This window comes from Chiroxiphia lanceolata, chromosome 5 (assembly GCF_009829145.1).
Source record: "Chiroxiphia lanceolata isolate bChiLan1 chromosome 5, bChiLan1.pri, whole genome shotgun sequence".
NCBI classification, from domain to species: Eukaryota; Metazoa; Chordata; class Aves; order Passeriformes; family Pipridae; genus Chiroxiphia; species Chiroxiphia lanceolata.
Genome location: NC_045641.1, coordinates 46371457 through 46389866, shown reverse-complemented (window position 1 = coordinate 46389866; position 18410 = coordinate 46371457). Strand labels below are relative to the sequence as shown.

At 43.0% G+C, this 18410-nt stretch overlaps 1 long non-coding RNA gene and 1 other non-coding gene across 2 annotated transcripts; both read right to left on the bottom strand.

The window, feature by feature from the left end:
* Nucleotides 1–57: 57 nt before the first annotated feature.
* LOC116787438 lies at nucleotides 58–18380 on the bottom strand. Its single transcript, XR_004357291.1, has 3 exons — nucleotides 18127–18380; nucleotides 13092–13179; nucleotides 58–277 (listed from the first exon to the last, which is right to left on the bottom strand). It is a non-coding gene; the product is annotated as an uncharacterized LOC116787438 (long non-coding RNA).
* TRNAD-GUC lies at nucleotides 18072–18143 on the bottom strand. The gene has a single exon. It is a non-coding gene; the product is annotated as a tRNA-Asp (tRNA).
* Nucleotides 18381–18410: the final 30 nt, after the last annotated feature.

The following is an 18410-nucleotide window of genomic DNA, read 5'->3' as shown; positions in this document are numbered from 1 at the left end:
GAGCTGCGTGAACGAAGAGAGTTAAACTAACATAGGAATGCATTGCAAAGTAGGTATGTAGCTAATTGTATTCTTAAATGCTCAAGGCTTTAATGAAATTCTTGGTTGTTGGCCAGTTACTACAATGCTGAAGTATTGTTATTTCATATTCCTCTCATTATAAGGAACTTGACTGGGTTTGCTAGCCTTAAATTACAAAGTGTGTAGTTCTTCAGTTTCCTTAGCATCTGCAGTTTCTGTGGTGCACCACCAGCATCAGTCTTGAAAAGAGTGTAACCTGGAGAAAGGAAGGAGCGCAGCAGGGCAGGACTGAGCTGAGAAGAGCTGTGACAAAGACTACTCAAGATACACTGACACCATGTTAGCTTCTACTTACTGATATTAATTTGTAATTTTCATGAGCACTATGATCAAATAAATTCACAAAAACATAATCCAGATTGCTGGAGCAGAGAAACACTGAACACAGAGCTGCTTTAACATCCTGTGTATTATTGGCCCAGAGCCACTGCCAGCTGCAACGTTTTTCTGTTAGAGAGATGAAATTGCTGCTCCTGAATGCACACAAATGTTTAAACAACCAACACAACATTAGGCAATGGATATAAGGATATAGAAATAAGCCAGCCTTTTGGTGATATATCTTGTTGAGAGAGCAATAGCCTAGTAAATCCCACCTGACTTTTAGGAGAGCCTTAGCCCTAATGCTGGCCTCTGTCAATACATTTGTGTATAGATTTGATAGCAATCCCAACAGCTTAGGTCTTGGTTTTCCTTTCACTCAGCTATTACTAACATAGCACATATTTGACATGACTGACCCACTTATTCTGAGACCTGACAAATAAAAATTCTCTTTTATTTACGTTGAGTAATAACTATTAATATTTTGCATTTACAGCACCTTCTCTTGAAAACTGAAAGTACTTCATAAATAGGAGTATCAGAGCCCCTTAATACCTCTGAGAGTCAGTGTATTATCTTCCCTATTCAAAACCACAGAAGCTATTGCAGAGAAGGCATCACATTCAGTGTTATGGCTGAAAGAGAAAGGTAAAGCCTTGAGGAGACTTTGAGCCCCTTGAGTGTTTTTGCAACAAAACCACCCAGCAGTAAATGAGAAAGCTGCATGCATCATAAAAAGGATAGTCACACTGAATGAAGTCAGTAGCTGAGGCTCTGAAATACTAAACTATTTTAGAGTAAAAAAATTTTTATGAAACCTGTTCATTTGAAATATTTCTGTGACGCATTTTGAGTCAGATTCAACCTGCTAAATAGAGGGGGAAAGTGCTAACTCGCATTAAGGGAAAGGTCAAAGCTACACTGACTAGCAAGTGTGAGTAATAACCAGGCTGTCTACAGTTCAACCCGAGGAATGCTGATAACTGGACACTCCGTGTGCCTCAGCAGGCCTCTGCTGACTCGATGCTTCTTGCAGAGGCAAAGATCTTCTTGCACAAAGGCACTTTATGGCACTGAAGTGCTCAGAAGGCTCCCTCTTCCGCATTGTGAGAATGGAGAGAGCTGGGCTGATATGAAGCTGGGTTTGTACCATCTCAGTGCCTTGTGATGAGAACTACAGCAATATGTTGCCTAGTAATGCTCTTTCTAGGGACTCAAAAGGTTTCATAAATTTTTAATGCTCCAAATTCTTTTTCTGATAGCCTTAATATAGGTTTATGATTTCAGTCCATGAAACAACAGCTGGTGCATGTTCCCAGTTATTAAGGTTTTAGTTTTTTTTTTTTTAATTTTCAGTAGCATCTCAGTTTTGTGCGAGGTCACTTTTTAAGAAGAGACACATCAACTTTCATCAAACTCAGCTCAGTATTATGTACGGGCCACAAGACAGGATGATTCAGGTCTTGTGCAAATCAATTTTAGAGTTCAGAGGGTTTAACTTCCTGAGCTTCCTGTGGAGTGGTTCCTCCTTTACACCAGGGCAGTTCAAGATAAGGATCAGGCTATCAGCATTTACAACTTCTCTTCCCAAGGATCTCTGCATCAGAGTCTACCTCTGCGACATGGGTAGTGAATATATCCATTCTACTCCACTGCCAGGCATTCATTTCCTGTAACATAATTTTTAAGGCAGTTAAGTGGAAAGAGATTTTTTTTCTTTTATCTTTTATCTCTCTTAAAGCCCTATCACCACTTTTAATTACTGTTGTTGAATTTTGAGGACAAAAAAATTGTGAGACTTGTTGAGCTGCTTAAGTCTCTCATTAATCACTCCAAGTTTAGCCTGTTTTGTGTCAGTTGCAAGCCTAATGCAGAAGAGGGCAGCAGAGGCAGGGACTGTGCACCTACCCATTTGTTCCTTTGCGGCATGCTTGTGTTCTTCCCTGAATTTTTTTCTCTTTTGTCTTGTGTCATGGACACACTGGCACCACAGGTCTGCAGAACCAACACAGTATTTGCGTCTGCTTCTGGCATATAAAGACCCCAGCCCCCCCCCCCCCCCCCCCCCCCCCCCAAGGCCAGCTGTGGTGCCCCTTGCTACCTATGCTCCTCACACTGCCATGGTCATCAGCACAGCTCAGTTACCCTGCCCCTTCTGGGTGATGAAGAACCCAGTGTGTCTCCTCTTCCATCTCTGAGTGGGACTGGTGATACTGGGAATGCCTAGTCTGGGCACTGGGGCTGACCCAGTCCAGGCTTTGGTTGTTCCAGCCATCTCGTGACCCTGATGGACAGGGGGTCAAGTGAGCAAAGTCAGGTACAGTGCCAGAGAACAGAGTACACAGCAAGAAGAGACAAGCACAAGAGAACACAGCAAGAGGAGAGGGGGGAAAAAGGGCTTGTCTTCATCCTGCCTGTCTGCAGCAAGCTGTGAAGCAGGTGACAACACTGGGAGAGCATTATCTACAACACAGTAGGTTTGCTCCTGCCTCCTACACGAGTGGTGACAGCTTGCCCCCTGTAGCCAACAGTCTCTGATCATCATGTATACAACCTCCTTTCATCCCCTGAGGAGGAGGAGGATGAATGCTCTGCCACAGGCAATGAAATGCTCATAGAGATGGTTGGTCTGTGGTGTGTTGTCCTATCTGAAGGGCATGGATAGAGGTTCCCTGTCTGCAGCTTTCCCCTTCCTTTACACTTCTTCCTTTCTCCTCTTAAGAAGACTTTATGGAGAGAAATGTATGTGTTTGAGGCAGTTGCTCACTCCTATCAGTGCTTCTTGAAGAGCTCATGATTTCTGGTTATTTATCTGATTTGTGTAAATGAGAATGTGGCATTTGAGTTGCATTTGAATGGAGAGAACAAAATAAGTGACATTATGATGTGTTGGGCAGCTTTTCCTCTTGAAGAGATAATGAGGCTGTTTACTTCTGGATCATTCTTTCCTGACAACTCTGTTGTAAAATCTCTTACTGCCACCATCAGGACATCAAAATATAAAATACTTTTTTTCTATACAGAACACAGCATCAAATAAGTCAGTACAACCAATAAAAATGTGACTAGAACATAAATCTTTTGAATGTACACAACAATATGTACTGGATTGGAAATTTTAATTGTGTGTCTCTCCAGAGAGATGTCCATGAGGAAAGTGTGTGTGTGTGTGTGTGGCAGGGAGTATGTCTGTAATCTATGCAACAGTCATGTAGTAAATAAAAATCTAAGTAAAATAACTTGCACATATTCGTGAACATGAATTAAAGGGGCACTGTAAAAATGTTAAGAATATTTTTGCCTATATTTCAGAACAGGATGTATGGCTCATTGAATACTGTCATTTTTCCACATAGATACCAACTGCATTCACGAATTCTCAGACAGCTTTTGTGTATAACCTGGAAACCTAAAGATACAAGGACTCCCTGAAACAACATCTCAGCCTTGGCCATATTGATCACCATAACTGGTCTACTCTGGTCTCAAATCGGGAGGCCTGGAGACACACCATCTATAATGCAGCTGTCTCCTTCAAGAACACACGCAGGATCACTCTCGAGGAAAAAAGGCAACGCAGAAAGAACCGTATCTTGCAGAATACACCATCTAAGGAGTCTTTCTGCTGCGCCTTTTGCAATCGGATATGTCTGTCACGTATTGGCCTCATAAGCCACCAGCGTGCCTGTAGCAAAAGTGGATAGTGCCTTCCCAAATCTTCGTTCGCGAAGCCCAGCCATGAATGGAAACCTAAATTCTTAAAACATTCTTTCTGCAACTTTGCAAATTCAATCACTTTTTTCTATGAAATATTCAACTATCTAACACTAAATACAGCCAGGAAGTACCATATCTACATCATTCGACTATCATCAGGAAGTCTTGGTTGAGGCTGGACTGGTCAGGGTGTCAGGAGATGGAAATGATCTTGTTCTAACATGATTTAAATTAGCATAGAATTTGGTATTCTCTGTATAGTTTTGTGTAGTAACAAATAAAGAATCACTAATAAACAATAAATAATAAAGGAATTTCAGAGTATATTGCAACACAACATACCAGTTGGCTTTTACAGCGAAGCATGTCAGCAGAGCATGTGTTCTACTGGCCTATCTGCATTAAATTTTTGTTTACTCTTATTCACTAATAACTTTTATCTCATTTCAAGTGAACATGGTTTGTATGTTTTTAATTAAAATTGTATCAGCCTTAAATTGAACTATCTTCCTTGAAAAACTTAAGCTACCCTCCTTTAACAAAGGCACTTTTCCCCTCAATAAAGACACTAGTAGGATTTTTCTTCCCTTCCCAGTTACTTATTTTCATTTAATTATACTGAACATCATTTCTTCATCTCACAGTAGCTATGGTAAGTGTAGTTGCTTGTGACTATTCTCAGGCACACTGAGAGTGGTTTCATTTTATAGGCGCTCACTCCGAACCAAACGAACCTGTCTGCCTGCACCAGCATACTGACTACGTGCTAAACTTCCAGCAAAGAGCTAGAAGAAGTCAAAATTAGAAGAAGGCTGTATTCCTGACATAGCAGAGTAACAGATCTCTAAGTGGGTGTTTGTGACCCTGTAGGGCTGCTCTTTGCAGGAAAGGTACCCAAGTAATCAAAGTACTACTCTCAGCTCTGGAAGACACATTGGGGTCATACTAAGAGTAAGGCTGCAGGAAACTGCTATTCTCTGCACTGAGAGCAATGCAAAATTTTAAGTGGGAACAACCATTCTTGTTTTGTGCTTTCCAGAACCAGAGGCAAAAATGCATCCTTCTTTTATTAAGGCAGTGGATATGTGAATGGTTCCCTCTGCTCTCTTCCCACATTTCAGGTATGTTTGCATATTGTATTACAATTATCTGCAAATGGATTTTATATTCCAATCCTGAATATTTATGGACTCAGACTGGACTGATGTATCAAGATTCTCTTTGTTTCCATACAAAGGCATAGAAGGGCAGTGGAGGAAGGCAAAGGAGAATGTGGGAAAGGTGTGGAAAGACGAGGAAAAAAGCACCTGGAAAGGGCAAAGGGAAATGGAGAGCGCTCCCCACACAAGCCGCCTTTGGCTCATGAATTTACCATGTGTGTAATGTTTCTTATGAGAAGTCATGTGAGCAATTCAAACTAGCCCCTAGGCAAGTCTAATCTGAACAAGCTGCTCTGAGACAAGCTACAAATTGCAGGATATAATGAAAAGGGTTAGCAGAGCAGAGGATAACACAGGAGGGGAAAGGGCTAGTATAATATCAGAGCTTGAAATGCAATCTCCATGAGCAGATCTTAAAAATACATTATATTGAGATAGCCAAGGCTGAAAAGGAAATATTGTATCAAAATTATGCACAGTTGGGAGTGTAAATTGATAAAATATCCTGACATTGACTTCCTATTCGTGAAGAGTGACACAGTTCTTTTATCTCATTTACACCCCTGGTGTGTTCATGCCTTGGATTGTGTCCCTACCATTAGGTGTCACCACTCCACAGCAGTAGATTTTTGAGGAGGTAAATCTAGAAACTCTTGTCTAATATGGCAGATGCAGTCTTTCTTTCTTAAGGCTTCCCAGTCTACTCCTACAAAAGGATTTTCCTGGGTAGCAAGCTAAGCTACTGCAGCAGACAGCAGGAGTGGCACCAGATGAGACTGAGCAGATCCCGAAAGCCCTGGCATAGTTGGAATGTTTTGGTTTCAGGCTCTTAATATTGAGGTTCAACTTCTGTTTAGATTCAGCCTCAACACCGCAAAGCAAGGCTTCAACATGGCCTTCAGAGTGCCTTGCTTGCCTTGCTCCTTGGCCTGTTGTCAGTGGACAATGAGCCAAGGACTTGTTTGGCTGGGACAAACTGGGCCAATGTCTTTGTCACTGCACCTGCACGTGGTGCAGCTTTGCTTCATACCATCTGTGCTTGTCCGACAGACCACTATCTCTGGGTTTGTAGGGCCCAAAATGGCGATGGGGTTAACATGGCAGATTTTGTTTCATGAGGAAAACACAGCTGTAAATGTGTTCCCTCTTCTCTCTCATGTGCCATAACGCTCAACAGCTTCCCCCTGAGAAGAGACTACTACACAGCAGATTAACCACTGGAACAACACTACTCCTGGGACACACAAGTATCATCTGCTTGGCAAAACAGATTTTGGGAATTGTGGCTGTGATGTGTTAACTGGTCACCATTATGGGACTGGCCAGCAATCCTCACTGCAGTTTTCATGGAGCTAAATAACTCTTTGCACAGAAGTTGTCATCATAAACTGGAAACAATGGCTAAAATATCTAGATCAACCAGTTTAGGTCTGTGCAAGTTTGGCTTCCTAACAAAATCTCAAGCAAAACCAGTAAGTTTTTGGTTTCTACTGTCCCTGCCTGACCCCACTCCCTGAAGACTGGGAGAGGTCCAGATCCCTAAGCAGAGTGGCCAGGGCAGGGGCATGAATTGTCAGACTGCAACCAGCAATGCCTTGCCAATTAATTCAATAGCTTCAAAAACCCAAGAATTCTTTGGAAATTCAAGGTTCAATTTTCTCCTGTAACTCATATGTATGTAACAACATAAACAGGTGACTGAAGAAGAGAATGTGAGTCACAATGTGCAATTAAATATATTTGTAATTTTTGCTGAGGGATGGGTGCTCTGTCATACTAACTGCTGCTGACAAGCTCATTTTAGTCCAATAGTGTGCAGACTTATTTCTCAGATGTGAAAACCTCTTCTGTACTGTTGGGAAAGCAATGCTGACTTAGCAGAGTGTGAAGGCCCCATGGTACTAGGGGGTAATGGCCTCCTCCCATCAGGGGAGGAAGCTAGAGGGGTTTCTTTCCTTTCCATGTTCTCCTGCTTATCAAATTGGTCATATCCAAAGAGGTTGCAGAGGTCCTGACTATACTCCATATGCCTTCCCCACAAAGCTTTGTAGTCAAAATCCCAAGATAGACATCGGGGAAATTACTCTCATTTAGCAAAGCTTTCAAAAGGAGTTACACAAAGAGCCCATGACAGAGCCCAGATGTGCACGATGTTCTCTGAAATCCCAGTCAGTGTCTGCAATAAGATCCACACTTTGCAGACCTGCGTTCTTCCAGCCAGACACTACACTTCTGAGTCTGAAGGAGCACCTTGTGGGATAAAAACAGGGACAAACCCAGTATATCTAATTAGGAATACAGTCAATTAAGAGACTCCAGAAGCAGGGCAAGTCAAAGGCCCTCTTCACTCAGTATTTCTCCCTGTTTAAGGGAACACTGAAAGATGAAGTAAGGAACAATTTTTTTCCCCTGGTATAATCTCCTAGGTTATGGAAATCTGGACTTCGTAGATTTCAGGTGCTGGAAGCTGCATCCACTTAAAAATGTTTTAAAGTCACTGTTAGATCTAATCTTCACAATTGTTTAACTCTTTTGAATATGTTTATAGTCTCAGCATCCATGATATCCTGTGACAATGAATTTCATAGTCTAAATGGCTGCATTTAACTCATCTGTATGAAAAACTCCTTTCTTTTTCATTCCTGTTTGTCAAAAATTTCATATGTGCCTCCTAGCTCTCCTTTTATGAGGAGCAATAAATAACCATTCCCAGTTCATCTTCTCCAGACCACTTGTGATTTGATAGAAATTTCTTTTAAAAAGTGTTTGAAAATACATTCCCTGGACTTTCTTCAATGTCTTCATAGAGATATACAACCTGTTATATTACTTGGGGTGAAGTCTGCCATGGCTATTGTCCAGCTACACATTTTAGCAACGAAAGTAAATACACCCAGCTGAGTCTCTTGCATCACTTTGTGTATTTTTCTGGCAATATTGCTTCCTCCTTTTTAGGGTTTTGTGGGAAGTATTTATTTAAAAGCAAGACTTCCCTCAATGGACTGTCTCAACACTCAAGGGTACTCCAGAGATTAACTGGAGGAAAACTGGGGAGGTGGGGGGAATCCTGCTGGATATTGGCAGTGGAAGAAGGGCAAGCACTGCATTGCCTATGAGCTGGACTGATGGCTGGAAAATGTCACCTGTACCAACAGGTACAGGTGAGATTTTCCAACCATTGGTGGGCACGAGTCCCCAGTGGGTGATTTAACCTCCAGCACCTCTTTGTGTGCACAGGGATTTGCATGTTTGAGGTTTGCTGCCAGCTCCTCTCCCTCCTCTTTCCTCCCCTCCCCTCTTCTCCCCTGTGCTTGCTCATTTGTTCATTTCTGCGAGGGGCTAGGTAGACTTTTGTCCTCCTTCTGGTACCCCATATACTGGTAAAATTTTCCCTGCCAGGGGGGGTGCTGGTAAGTTAATGAGGAGAATCAGGGGAAAAAAACCCACAAACAAATCAAAACCAACCAAACAAAAACCCCCACCACTGAAAAGAGAAATCTGTCTATTCCCAGTAGAAATTGTGCTTTCTATATTCTGGGGGTGGAATGATATTGAGAAGGCTTTATGTTGTGCTTTCTAAAAAGCAGGACAGAAGGGATACTGGGAAAGATTTAAGCTCTTATACCTGCACAAGACCAGCTGTGGTCTGTGCAGTGCTTCGGAGAATCACCTTGGTTGGGAATGGCCAATGCTCAGTGGGTCTGTGAGCACCTTGGAGGGTGGCTGCCAGACCCACATGGTGCTGCCTGCAGCCCAGCTGTTACTAATGAGGCACCTAATGGGTAAAAGATGCCAGTCTGGGGAGCTGGAGTGCATGCTGCATTCCTCACAAAACTACAAATCATTCATTGCTGACTGCTTTCCTGGCTCGCAGAGGGCATGGGTGAAGGAATGTCTTGCCACTGGTCCTGATGCATACCAATTCCCAGAGCTACAAAGGGGATGCAGACCCCTTGGCCACCCTGGAGTGCCTGAAACCAGATCCCAGACAGCTAAATGGGCTCCCTGGGACTTCAGCCAGAGGTCAGGCACTTGCAAAATAAATGTATTTGAGCATATCTTCTGAAAGAGGTCTTTCAGACTTATTATTTCCTCTTAGTGAGAATATTTGAGCCAAAATGACATCAGCTTTTGCTAAAGAGAGCCACCTACGCTATTTCTTCAGTCCAGGCTGTGCAGTATCTGCCCAAGTGTCCTGGTGCATGTTCAGGACAAGAGGATCCCACTCCTCAGAGAAGTCTCAACAGTTACAGGCAGTATTTCTTAACATGCCCTGCCTGTACCCCAAGGCTATTCTCGTTCAGCTGGAGTTTTCAACTCTGATCTATGGGCTGTAGCAACATCAGGCTGAGGTTATGCATGGTGGGCCAAGAGGAGATGGATGCCTCCGCTGAGAACTCTACATGTGTGGAAACCTGGATGGATGGGATATTCCATAGGTTTTTTGTGAAGAGACTACCACCTGGATAGCATATTTAACCGGCTGCATGTTATCCAATAAGTTGGGGGAAAGTGGGAAGACACTTCTGCCTTATGAAATATCCATGACAAAAAACAGCTATGCAAGAAGTATGGAAATCACTGCCTGTGTTGTGAAAAGCTGGCAATGCCTGTGGTAAGCGTCTACAGTTGTTCTGAGACTTGTGGCATCTCCATTACAGACAAAGGGGGAAGTGTGCTAGTACATCTATTTTGGGAGTCTTCCCTTTATGGCCAGAACACTGCAGGCTTTGTGGGTATTCCTGCAAAGGCTCCAAGATCTCTGGGGCAAAGGAATAGCAGAGACAACTAAAGAAAGAGCATTGTAAGCCGTTGCAGCTGTTGACCAGTAGCTTAAACGAGGATAAGGAAAGACACACCTGGGTTTGAGAAATAAAGAGGACAACAAACTGCAAACAAGCAGTTCCTCTTCACACCCTTACAGCCCTTCACTAAGGAGTGATGAAGACACATTATCATTTGGTGATTTTGGAGAAATCATTTCTCTTTGATTCTTTTGACAATGCTTTTTGTTTCCTTTCTCTCTTTTTTTTTTCTTCTCCTCCATGATATTGTTTGAGTAAACCTCTTTTATTGCTTATTGTGAAAAAGCAGAGTGTGTTAAGTAGTGGCATAGAATAACTCATTTTTTCAGCTTGGCCTCTACAAGTTGAAGCCAATGCTGCTGCCAGGCATAACCTAGCAGAAGAGTCACAGAGGCAAACCCAGACTTAAAAATATGAGATGCTTACGTGCCAGACACAAAGTCTTTGAAATTTGGAGAGACTGGCAACATTACATAAGCATGCATAGTAATATAAACATTGCTCTAATGAGTAGTTTTCAGATCGCACTCCAAGTCTACACATAAGAGGGGGTAGAAATGTAGTATCAAGTGGTTTGCAAAAATTTCCATTGGTTGGTGCTGCATTAACCACAGAATGCTGCAGATGATGTGACTGTAGTACACCAGGCAGAAGAAATAAGTATTGCCTCTGCAACCTCAAAAGTTATAGATACTATCAGGTCGGGGTTGACAGAGAATCTGTCAGCAGCCTGGCAATTAGTGATGAGGAATTTAAACAACTTTTAGGAAATATTTACTGTAATGGTGGACGGAACAAACATAATGCAGCCCAGACCAAAGGTCACCAATCAAAATGTGTATAGTGTCACCAATAGCATGTCACAGCATGCACAGTGTCTTCAGTGTCACCAATAAGAGTGTGTGCAGTGTTTTATGCTTGAGACTTTTGACCAATTGTGTTGTGACACCATAGTGTAAAAAGAATATAAGAGAAACACTTGAGAGCAATAAACAGCTTCCTGATCACCTTGCACCTGGACTATGTCTGACTCTGATATCTGTGTCGCATTGGCCGTTCCGACATTATCAGCGACACTATCATGCTTACTGAAAAGAGGAAACCATATGACTAAGTTTTTCTTGCAAAATTGTAATAGAAGCTTTTGCTGTTTAGTAAATATTTCTTCTCTGCTCCCACTGTTGAGTAAAGACATCTGTAGTTGAGATGTATGAGACTTCTGATTTTTGATGAAGTCTTTGAGTAATATAGTATTTTTCTGCACAGTTATTTTGTTTCTACTTGTGTTCTTGCTCTGGTTTGCATTCCTGCTCTGAATTTGGATGTGAGGGACAAATATTCAGATAATTACCTGCAAAAGCACTGCACCATCTCCCTCCAAGAAGCCAATCTAAGTGCAAAAAACCCCAAGGCTAGCTAAGGGAAGTCCAACCAACTGATCTACAGATGTATGCCTGACAAAGAGCTTAAAAGCAGCCCAATTACTGCGTATTAAACTGACCAGAAGCCATGGCCTGGTGTGGAAGTAGAAGGTGATGGATGTCTTTCTCTGCATCTGTCGGTGAAAGCCACCACCAGATCTAGGTGCAATTTAATAGCACCCCTGTTAAATGAGGAGTTGCTGCCCCAGCATTCTTGCACCATTCAAGGAGTCGAACAACCACCCGAGACTTCCACTGCTGGGACCAGAGCCCCTTCACAGTGAGCCGATGAATGCCCCTTTTGACTCCTTGCTCACACACACACTCACTCTCACGTGCACTTCCTCCTCCTTCAGGCTCGACCACAGGTTTCTCATAGAAGAGTTTCAGCCATCAGATTTATAAAATAAATGACTTAATAGAGTGATACAGCACCAGGTTTGAGCTGGATGACTTCAGAGAGGGACCCTGAACAAATAAATCCCTGGGCAATTATATCTATGTCACTTACATACCCACTCCTCACAAGCTTGTCACACACCCTTCTTGGTCTAATGGTGATTTTTGGCATGGGGTCTTCTAACACCTTACTGGATTCTTTCTCTGTGTCCATGCAGGCAGGCCATTCACCACTCTTATCCTGTCAAGTTGCAGCTTCTGCTCCTTATCTGCTGGTTTGCACTTCTGGTGCACCTGCTCACTAGTAGAGCATGGGAAACCAAAAGAGCCCTACACTTAGGATAAACATTACTTAGCAATAACCAAAACATCAGGGTGTTATCAATATGCTTCTCATACTAAAGACAAAACACAGTACTTAACGAGCCACTAGTAAAATTACTAAGAGAATTTTATGTCTCAATGTCTCAACACTCTTAGCCCTAAAACAATACCCTGAGTTTATCCAGGGGCAAATTTTATTGACCTCCAGTGAAAAATCTCTTAAAGCTGAATCCTACAGAAACAAACATGAAATCTCATCTTGAAAACCTTTAGATATTAAACAATGGAAACAAACATTCCTTTTGTAATCATGGACTTTATTCTTTATTCTGCAAGAAGATGAGCATCTGCACCCTATTCAAGTGCAGTGCTTATAAACATGCTTTCTGTGAAACATATATACTCTTTTGTTTCAATGTTAATTCTTGGATTCTTAAAGGTTAGTATGAACTTGTTTGTTTGGTACCTCATAGAAAAAGGACCCAACCATCCAGAAGCAGATGTTTTTAAAATTGATGACTGAGAAGATTATGAAGCTAATAATAGCCATACGTACATAGAAAACATAGGTGATTTCTTCATATACAACAATTCTGTCTATATACTAAGTTTTGTGTGCACTAGGGTTCTCAGATAGAGGAGTATGCTGTAACACACTGCTGCTAAATGTGAGTAACAGGACCAAAAAGAGGAAGTGTTGTCATCCAGGGGATTTCAAAACATTTACAAAGAAAAGAATCTGAGAAAAAGCAAAATGCTGACTAGGGTAAGTGGTGTAATAGATATTTAGCATCAGGTTAACAGAGGATTTAACTGTGCATCATCTAGGTTTTTGGTTTTGAGGCAGGAATTATCTTTACCGGAGCCCATCATGATGACACCCTGATGTTGCCAGATCACTGAGTACAGTTAAATAACATCCTCTGGAGAAGAAAATACACTGCACACCTAGAAATGACAAAAAGGACTTGTATCTTATCTGTGTAGAAATACAAATATGGCCCATTCAAGTGGCAATTTTAAAGTAGTTACTTAAGTTGCAAGTTAACATTTTCATATGTGTATCGTGATTTTTGTCTGCTTTACTTTTGAAATAATATGAGTGACCCAGAAGACCAGGTCTCTATAGTACCTTAAACACAGTCTAAAAACATAACCTAAAAGCTGAGGCTAACTGTTCTGGTGGTGTAAGCTGTGTGCATGTCTAGCAACATGGAAGTTAAAAAAAAGGAAGACTGCCTGTGCAAAAGTGTTTTAACAATCAGAAGAAAGGGGAAACTGAAAAAAAAAATACAAAGCAAGCTCCCTCCAGATGAAAAGAAGGATGATGCAAATTATATTTAACAGACCATCTGACAGATAGAAATACAATTGTATGAAGTGGTTATTGGGTCTTACAGGGAAGACGGGACTGAGGTGATATCTTGCTCAGGAAAAGAAAGAAATAGACATTCTCAAGCTGCTAAAAAATAAATGCAGGATAAACTACCAATAATATATTGCTTTAAAATATTTTCCACCCTGTATGTCCCAGGAAACTGGATCCACTAATGGTCATTCATGTACAAAACTGAACAGTTCCTTGTAAATCATTATGCTGAAGTATTAAGATGTTAAGATCTACTGGAGAAAAAGTGGACATCTAATTTACCCTTATTATAAGCTAATGTGGACAGATGCCTGGCTAGTCTGGAGGAGTCATAAAACCACAGCATGGACTGGGATCAAATGCCTGATGGTGGCCTGAGTGTTTTCTAATTGGCGGGTAGGTCACATCCCATCTGGTTTATATTAGTATTGTTCCACTGACCCAAGTGGAGCTGCAGTAATGTGCAGCACCTGTGTAAAGACACAGGAAATTTTCAAAGAAAGGATTCATTTGCCAGCTCCTTGATGGCACGTCGTGTTTCCAGACCCATATCCCGCTCTGCCACTGTTGGTGTGCCAGGGAGCTGCAGCACTGGAGCTCCTCAGGGGCAGTGGAGGCATGCTGCCACCAACAAGGGCACAGCACCACAGCACCTGCACATGGAGAGCAAGGCAGGGATGGTGGCAGCAACTGAGGACAGCCATGGTCCAGCTGTCATCCTCATGCAGCTCTTTTCCCAGGAGCTGACCCAAGGCTGGCACCATCACAGAGCTGGTCAGGGCCGCTGGCAACCAGACTCCCCAGTGGAGAGAGAAGACTGCAGAGCTCGTTGGGGTCCTTGGGTCCAACAGTTAGTGGATACTAATGATGACAAGCTAAAACTTCTCAAATAAAGATTAAATTCTTTTAAGTTGCTTTTTGTATTTATATGATCAGCTGTTTCATCATGTGTAGGGATCAGCAGCATACAGCAGCTATTGGTGTAAATTGCTTCAGCACCTTCTGAGGGACAAACACATTCCCCTCTTCTCTTATGAGCCAAAAGGTTTATGACTAGGAGTCTCTGTAGAATAATCAAGGTGGAGCAAAGGGCTTGTATCCTCCTAAATTGTCAGTTCATCATGCTTACACTGGATGTCTTGACCTGCAAAAAAGCTTGTGAACAATTTGCCATTGTCTATTCCTGCTATTACCCATTGATGAGCATTTATAGTGATGTTTTTTAATCCGCTCTACCTGATCTCCCTACTTAATGATTAGTTTACTTCCAAGTGAGACCACAATTAGCAGATTTTCAGTATCTGGCTCTTTTTTAGTTTCCCCATTGAAACTGCCTAAAAAAATTGCTGAAAACTTATTTTTAACCAGCCTTAAAACATGAATTTATTGCTATAATTTGAGTTTGAGAAGGGGGGCCTCTCTTCTTTTCCTTGCCCTTAGAGTAACCACCAATACAAAACTTCCAAGCTACTCAGTTCTCCTAAGTTTGTGTTTCATCATTACTAATGACATAAAGTAGTTTGTAACATTTGAAACCAATATTTTGCTTTCCAAAAATCTCCTTTGTAAAGGTTAATTAAAATGTTTGGCAGAGTTAATCACATATAAAATGCACTTATGAATACAACACACAGAGGACAGAATATATGGAGTTACACAGTCCCCAGGGCTTGAACATGCAGATGCTTTAGCAAAATGCCATTAACATGCTCAGGTCAACCCTCCAGCCCACACCTCCCCTCCGCATTACTTTGATATCACCCTATGCATTCAGCAAGGTTGCAACTGGCAATTTACTTTCCAACCTAATCTTATCTTGCTGGTTTGGCCACAGCTTTCTCTCCTGGCCATGATACTGGCTGTTCTTGAGATTTTGATAAGTTAACAAATCACACATGATGGCAAGCCAAGTGGAAGGACTAGAATCATCGAAAGAGATGCAGATTAAAGCTGTGTGCGAATAATTCTACAGGCATTTGAAGAAGAAATCAGGATCAGATTTCTGCTATCAATACAGAAGTGTTTGCTCCTCCAGATTTCATTAGTGCTAGCCCTCATTCAAACTTCCTTTCTGAAAAGACTGCAGGAAGCCTGCTGACAGTGATCCCTCACCTTGTGCTTCCTGTGGACTTTATCCATGGGGAATCCATCCCGGACCACACCAGAATTCTCAAGGAAGTCTGAAGTCGTGCAGGCAGCTGTGTCTGGGCTTGCTGGTATTCCAGCTGTGCTGGCTCCACACTGCCAGGTGGGGTGTGACAGCACCATAGGGGTGTGTGGGAAGGATTTGGTACTGTGGGAGAGGGGAAAGAGGTTGAGTTGAGCTAACCCGGATGAGACTTAGGTGAGAACAAAGTACCGTGTAGGTGGAGAAAGGCTGGCCTTGTAAAACCCTGCTTAATGCCCTGAGCTCCTTGTTCCTCATCCTCTCACCTTTCCCCAGGCACAAATGAGAATGACTTCCTAGGACTTTAGAAACTGTATGTCTATAGCAAAACTTTGCATCTTGGGTAGTTGCCTGTGCACTATGAAAGCTAAATCTGAAAACAAGAACCACAACTAAGCAGGTGTGGAATTGCTTGCAAGACTCTTTTTTTATGACTACAAAACACTGTCAGCACATTTCTGTTTTGAATTAATTGCTTTTCTAATCCGTAATTGTTTTATGACAGCTGAAATTGCTTGACTGGACGCCAACACGTACGAACTACTAAATGGTTCTTGCATCTTATTTTATGATCTGACCTCTGTTTTGAAATAAACTGCCTACTAAACAAAATAAGTTTCCTTGGTTTTCTGATGACATGTATATGTGGATTTTGAGAAAGGGAAGTGGGCATGGCAGTAAATTCAGAATCACGAAAGGAAATATGTTGTGGTTATTTTTTCTTTTTTCTCTAATACACACAGCAGTAGACCCACTGCAACACCTTTCCCCTCCTGACTTAGTTTATCTGGGCTTGTCTGCATATAGCTCTAGTCTTGCCGGTTTATGCAAAGTTCTTGGGTGTCACTGCAGATGATGCTCCATGTCACATCTCCTCTTTTTCATATGCTTCTTACACTCCCATCTCCAGGTACAGCTAGAGCAGTGGGATGCTCTCAGGAGGCCCATGGGCTTTACCATCAGCTGGTGAGCCCACAGAAAGCACCTTTGGTCTTGCACTATACCTCAAGCCTTACATCCCTCCCGTGCCTGCAGCTACCCACAGCTCCTGGTGCACTACTCCCATGGCTGTGCGTGCACAGGCTGAAGATGCGCTGTTTCAGGAACTGATTTCTAAGGATAGCAAAGGTCAGCTTCTGCATTCGTCATTACATGCCCATGGTTTGCAGCAACGTTTTTGTCAAGAGTAATCACCCTTTGTTGCCAGACTTTGCTGTCAAATTGGCTCTTGGCTCTTATTACACAGAGAAAATTTTTCTTGTGTATGTCCTCACTTGAGTGCTTGCTGCTCTGTTTGTGTGGCTGATGCAGGGTCACCCATGGTACAGAATAATTTGCTTTCAGTGTCTGACTCAGAGCATCAAATTCGTATTATTAAAACTGTCTGAGTGCACAAACCCAGGGTCAGAGCAGGGCCCACCAACCTCCTGCTCTGAACACCAGGCGTACATAGCCTGAGCTCCTTGCAGCTGGGTGTCCTGGCCTCCTCTTTCAGGTCCTAATCCCTCTCCTCTTTTATGTGCGGTCGGCCATAGTGCTCTTTCCTGACTTGGAAAAAGAAATTTTGGGTGATCACATTTATTGCTTGGTATCTGCTGACCTCCCACAGACAGGGAGGTCTCTTTTAGTATTCTTGTGCTGAACTGCGAAAAAATAAATAAATAAATAGTACCTTTTGGCAGAAAGATTATGAAAAACAGGGTGCCTAAGAAAGCATTTTCAGTGATATTAAGTAAAGGCAAGCAGGGATGCTGGAGCCTCACAGCTGTTCTGCAATGTACTCTTGGCTAGTGCAGCAGATGGCACTGGCCTGCTGGCTGGATGTACAGGCTTGGGTCAGGGTCCAGTGCAGCCTCGGGGCTTTCTGGTCACCAAAGTTCTCGTTTCAAGAGTTAAAATGATGGGCTACAGTCATAACGCCTCTGGCCTTCCACATTCCCTCTTCTGCTCTGCCCATTTGACCTGTCCCTCTTCCCATTGTTTCTATGTCAGGTGAGGCTGGGTTTCGGTTTTTTTCCATTTTGGTTTAAGAAAAAGGATGAATGTTTTTGAAAGGCTTGATCCTCCTGTTCAGCTGTTTGAGCACTTTAAATATGGAAATACTTTTCCTGAGCTTCCAAGACCCTGCAGCCACCTCCAGCCCGGTGCAGGGGAAGTGGGCAGTCATGCCCCCAAGACTTTTGCTCTGTTCTATGTGTTTTAGAGATGCGGCGCTCTTCCAATAGCAGCGCGAGAACATCTCTGATTTCCCAAAAATCTGTTTCTGCCTGGGGGGTACACGCAGTGAGAAAAAAGTAGTTACACCTCCCCGTCGGGGAATCGAACCCCGGTCTCCCGCGTGACAGGCGGGGATACTCACCACTATACTAACGAGGAACTGTACAACCCACCACTTCGCAGCAGTGCCCACATTGTGTTGGTCGCTCGCAGCCCGGCAGTAGGGTCACGCCGTCCTTTCGAGCCAACCACGCTGCTCGGCGAGCCCGCTCCACCCCCTCCGCACTGCACCACGGTCGCTGTAGTTCCCGGCGCGATGCCCCTCCCCGGCGCGCAGAGAGCGGCACTACACCTCCCAGGGGCCGGCGCGCTGCCCGCCCCCGCTCCCTCCCCGCGGCGGGTGGGGCGGCCGCGGTGCTACTCGCG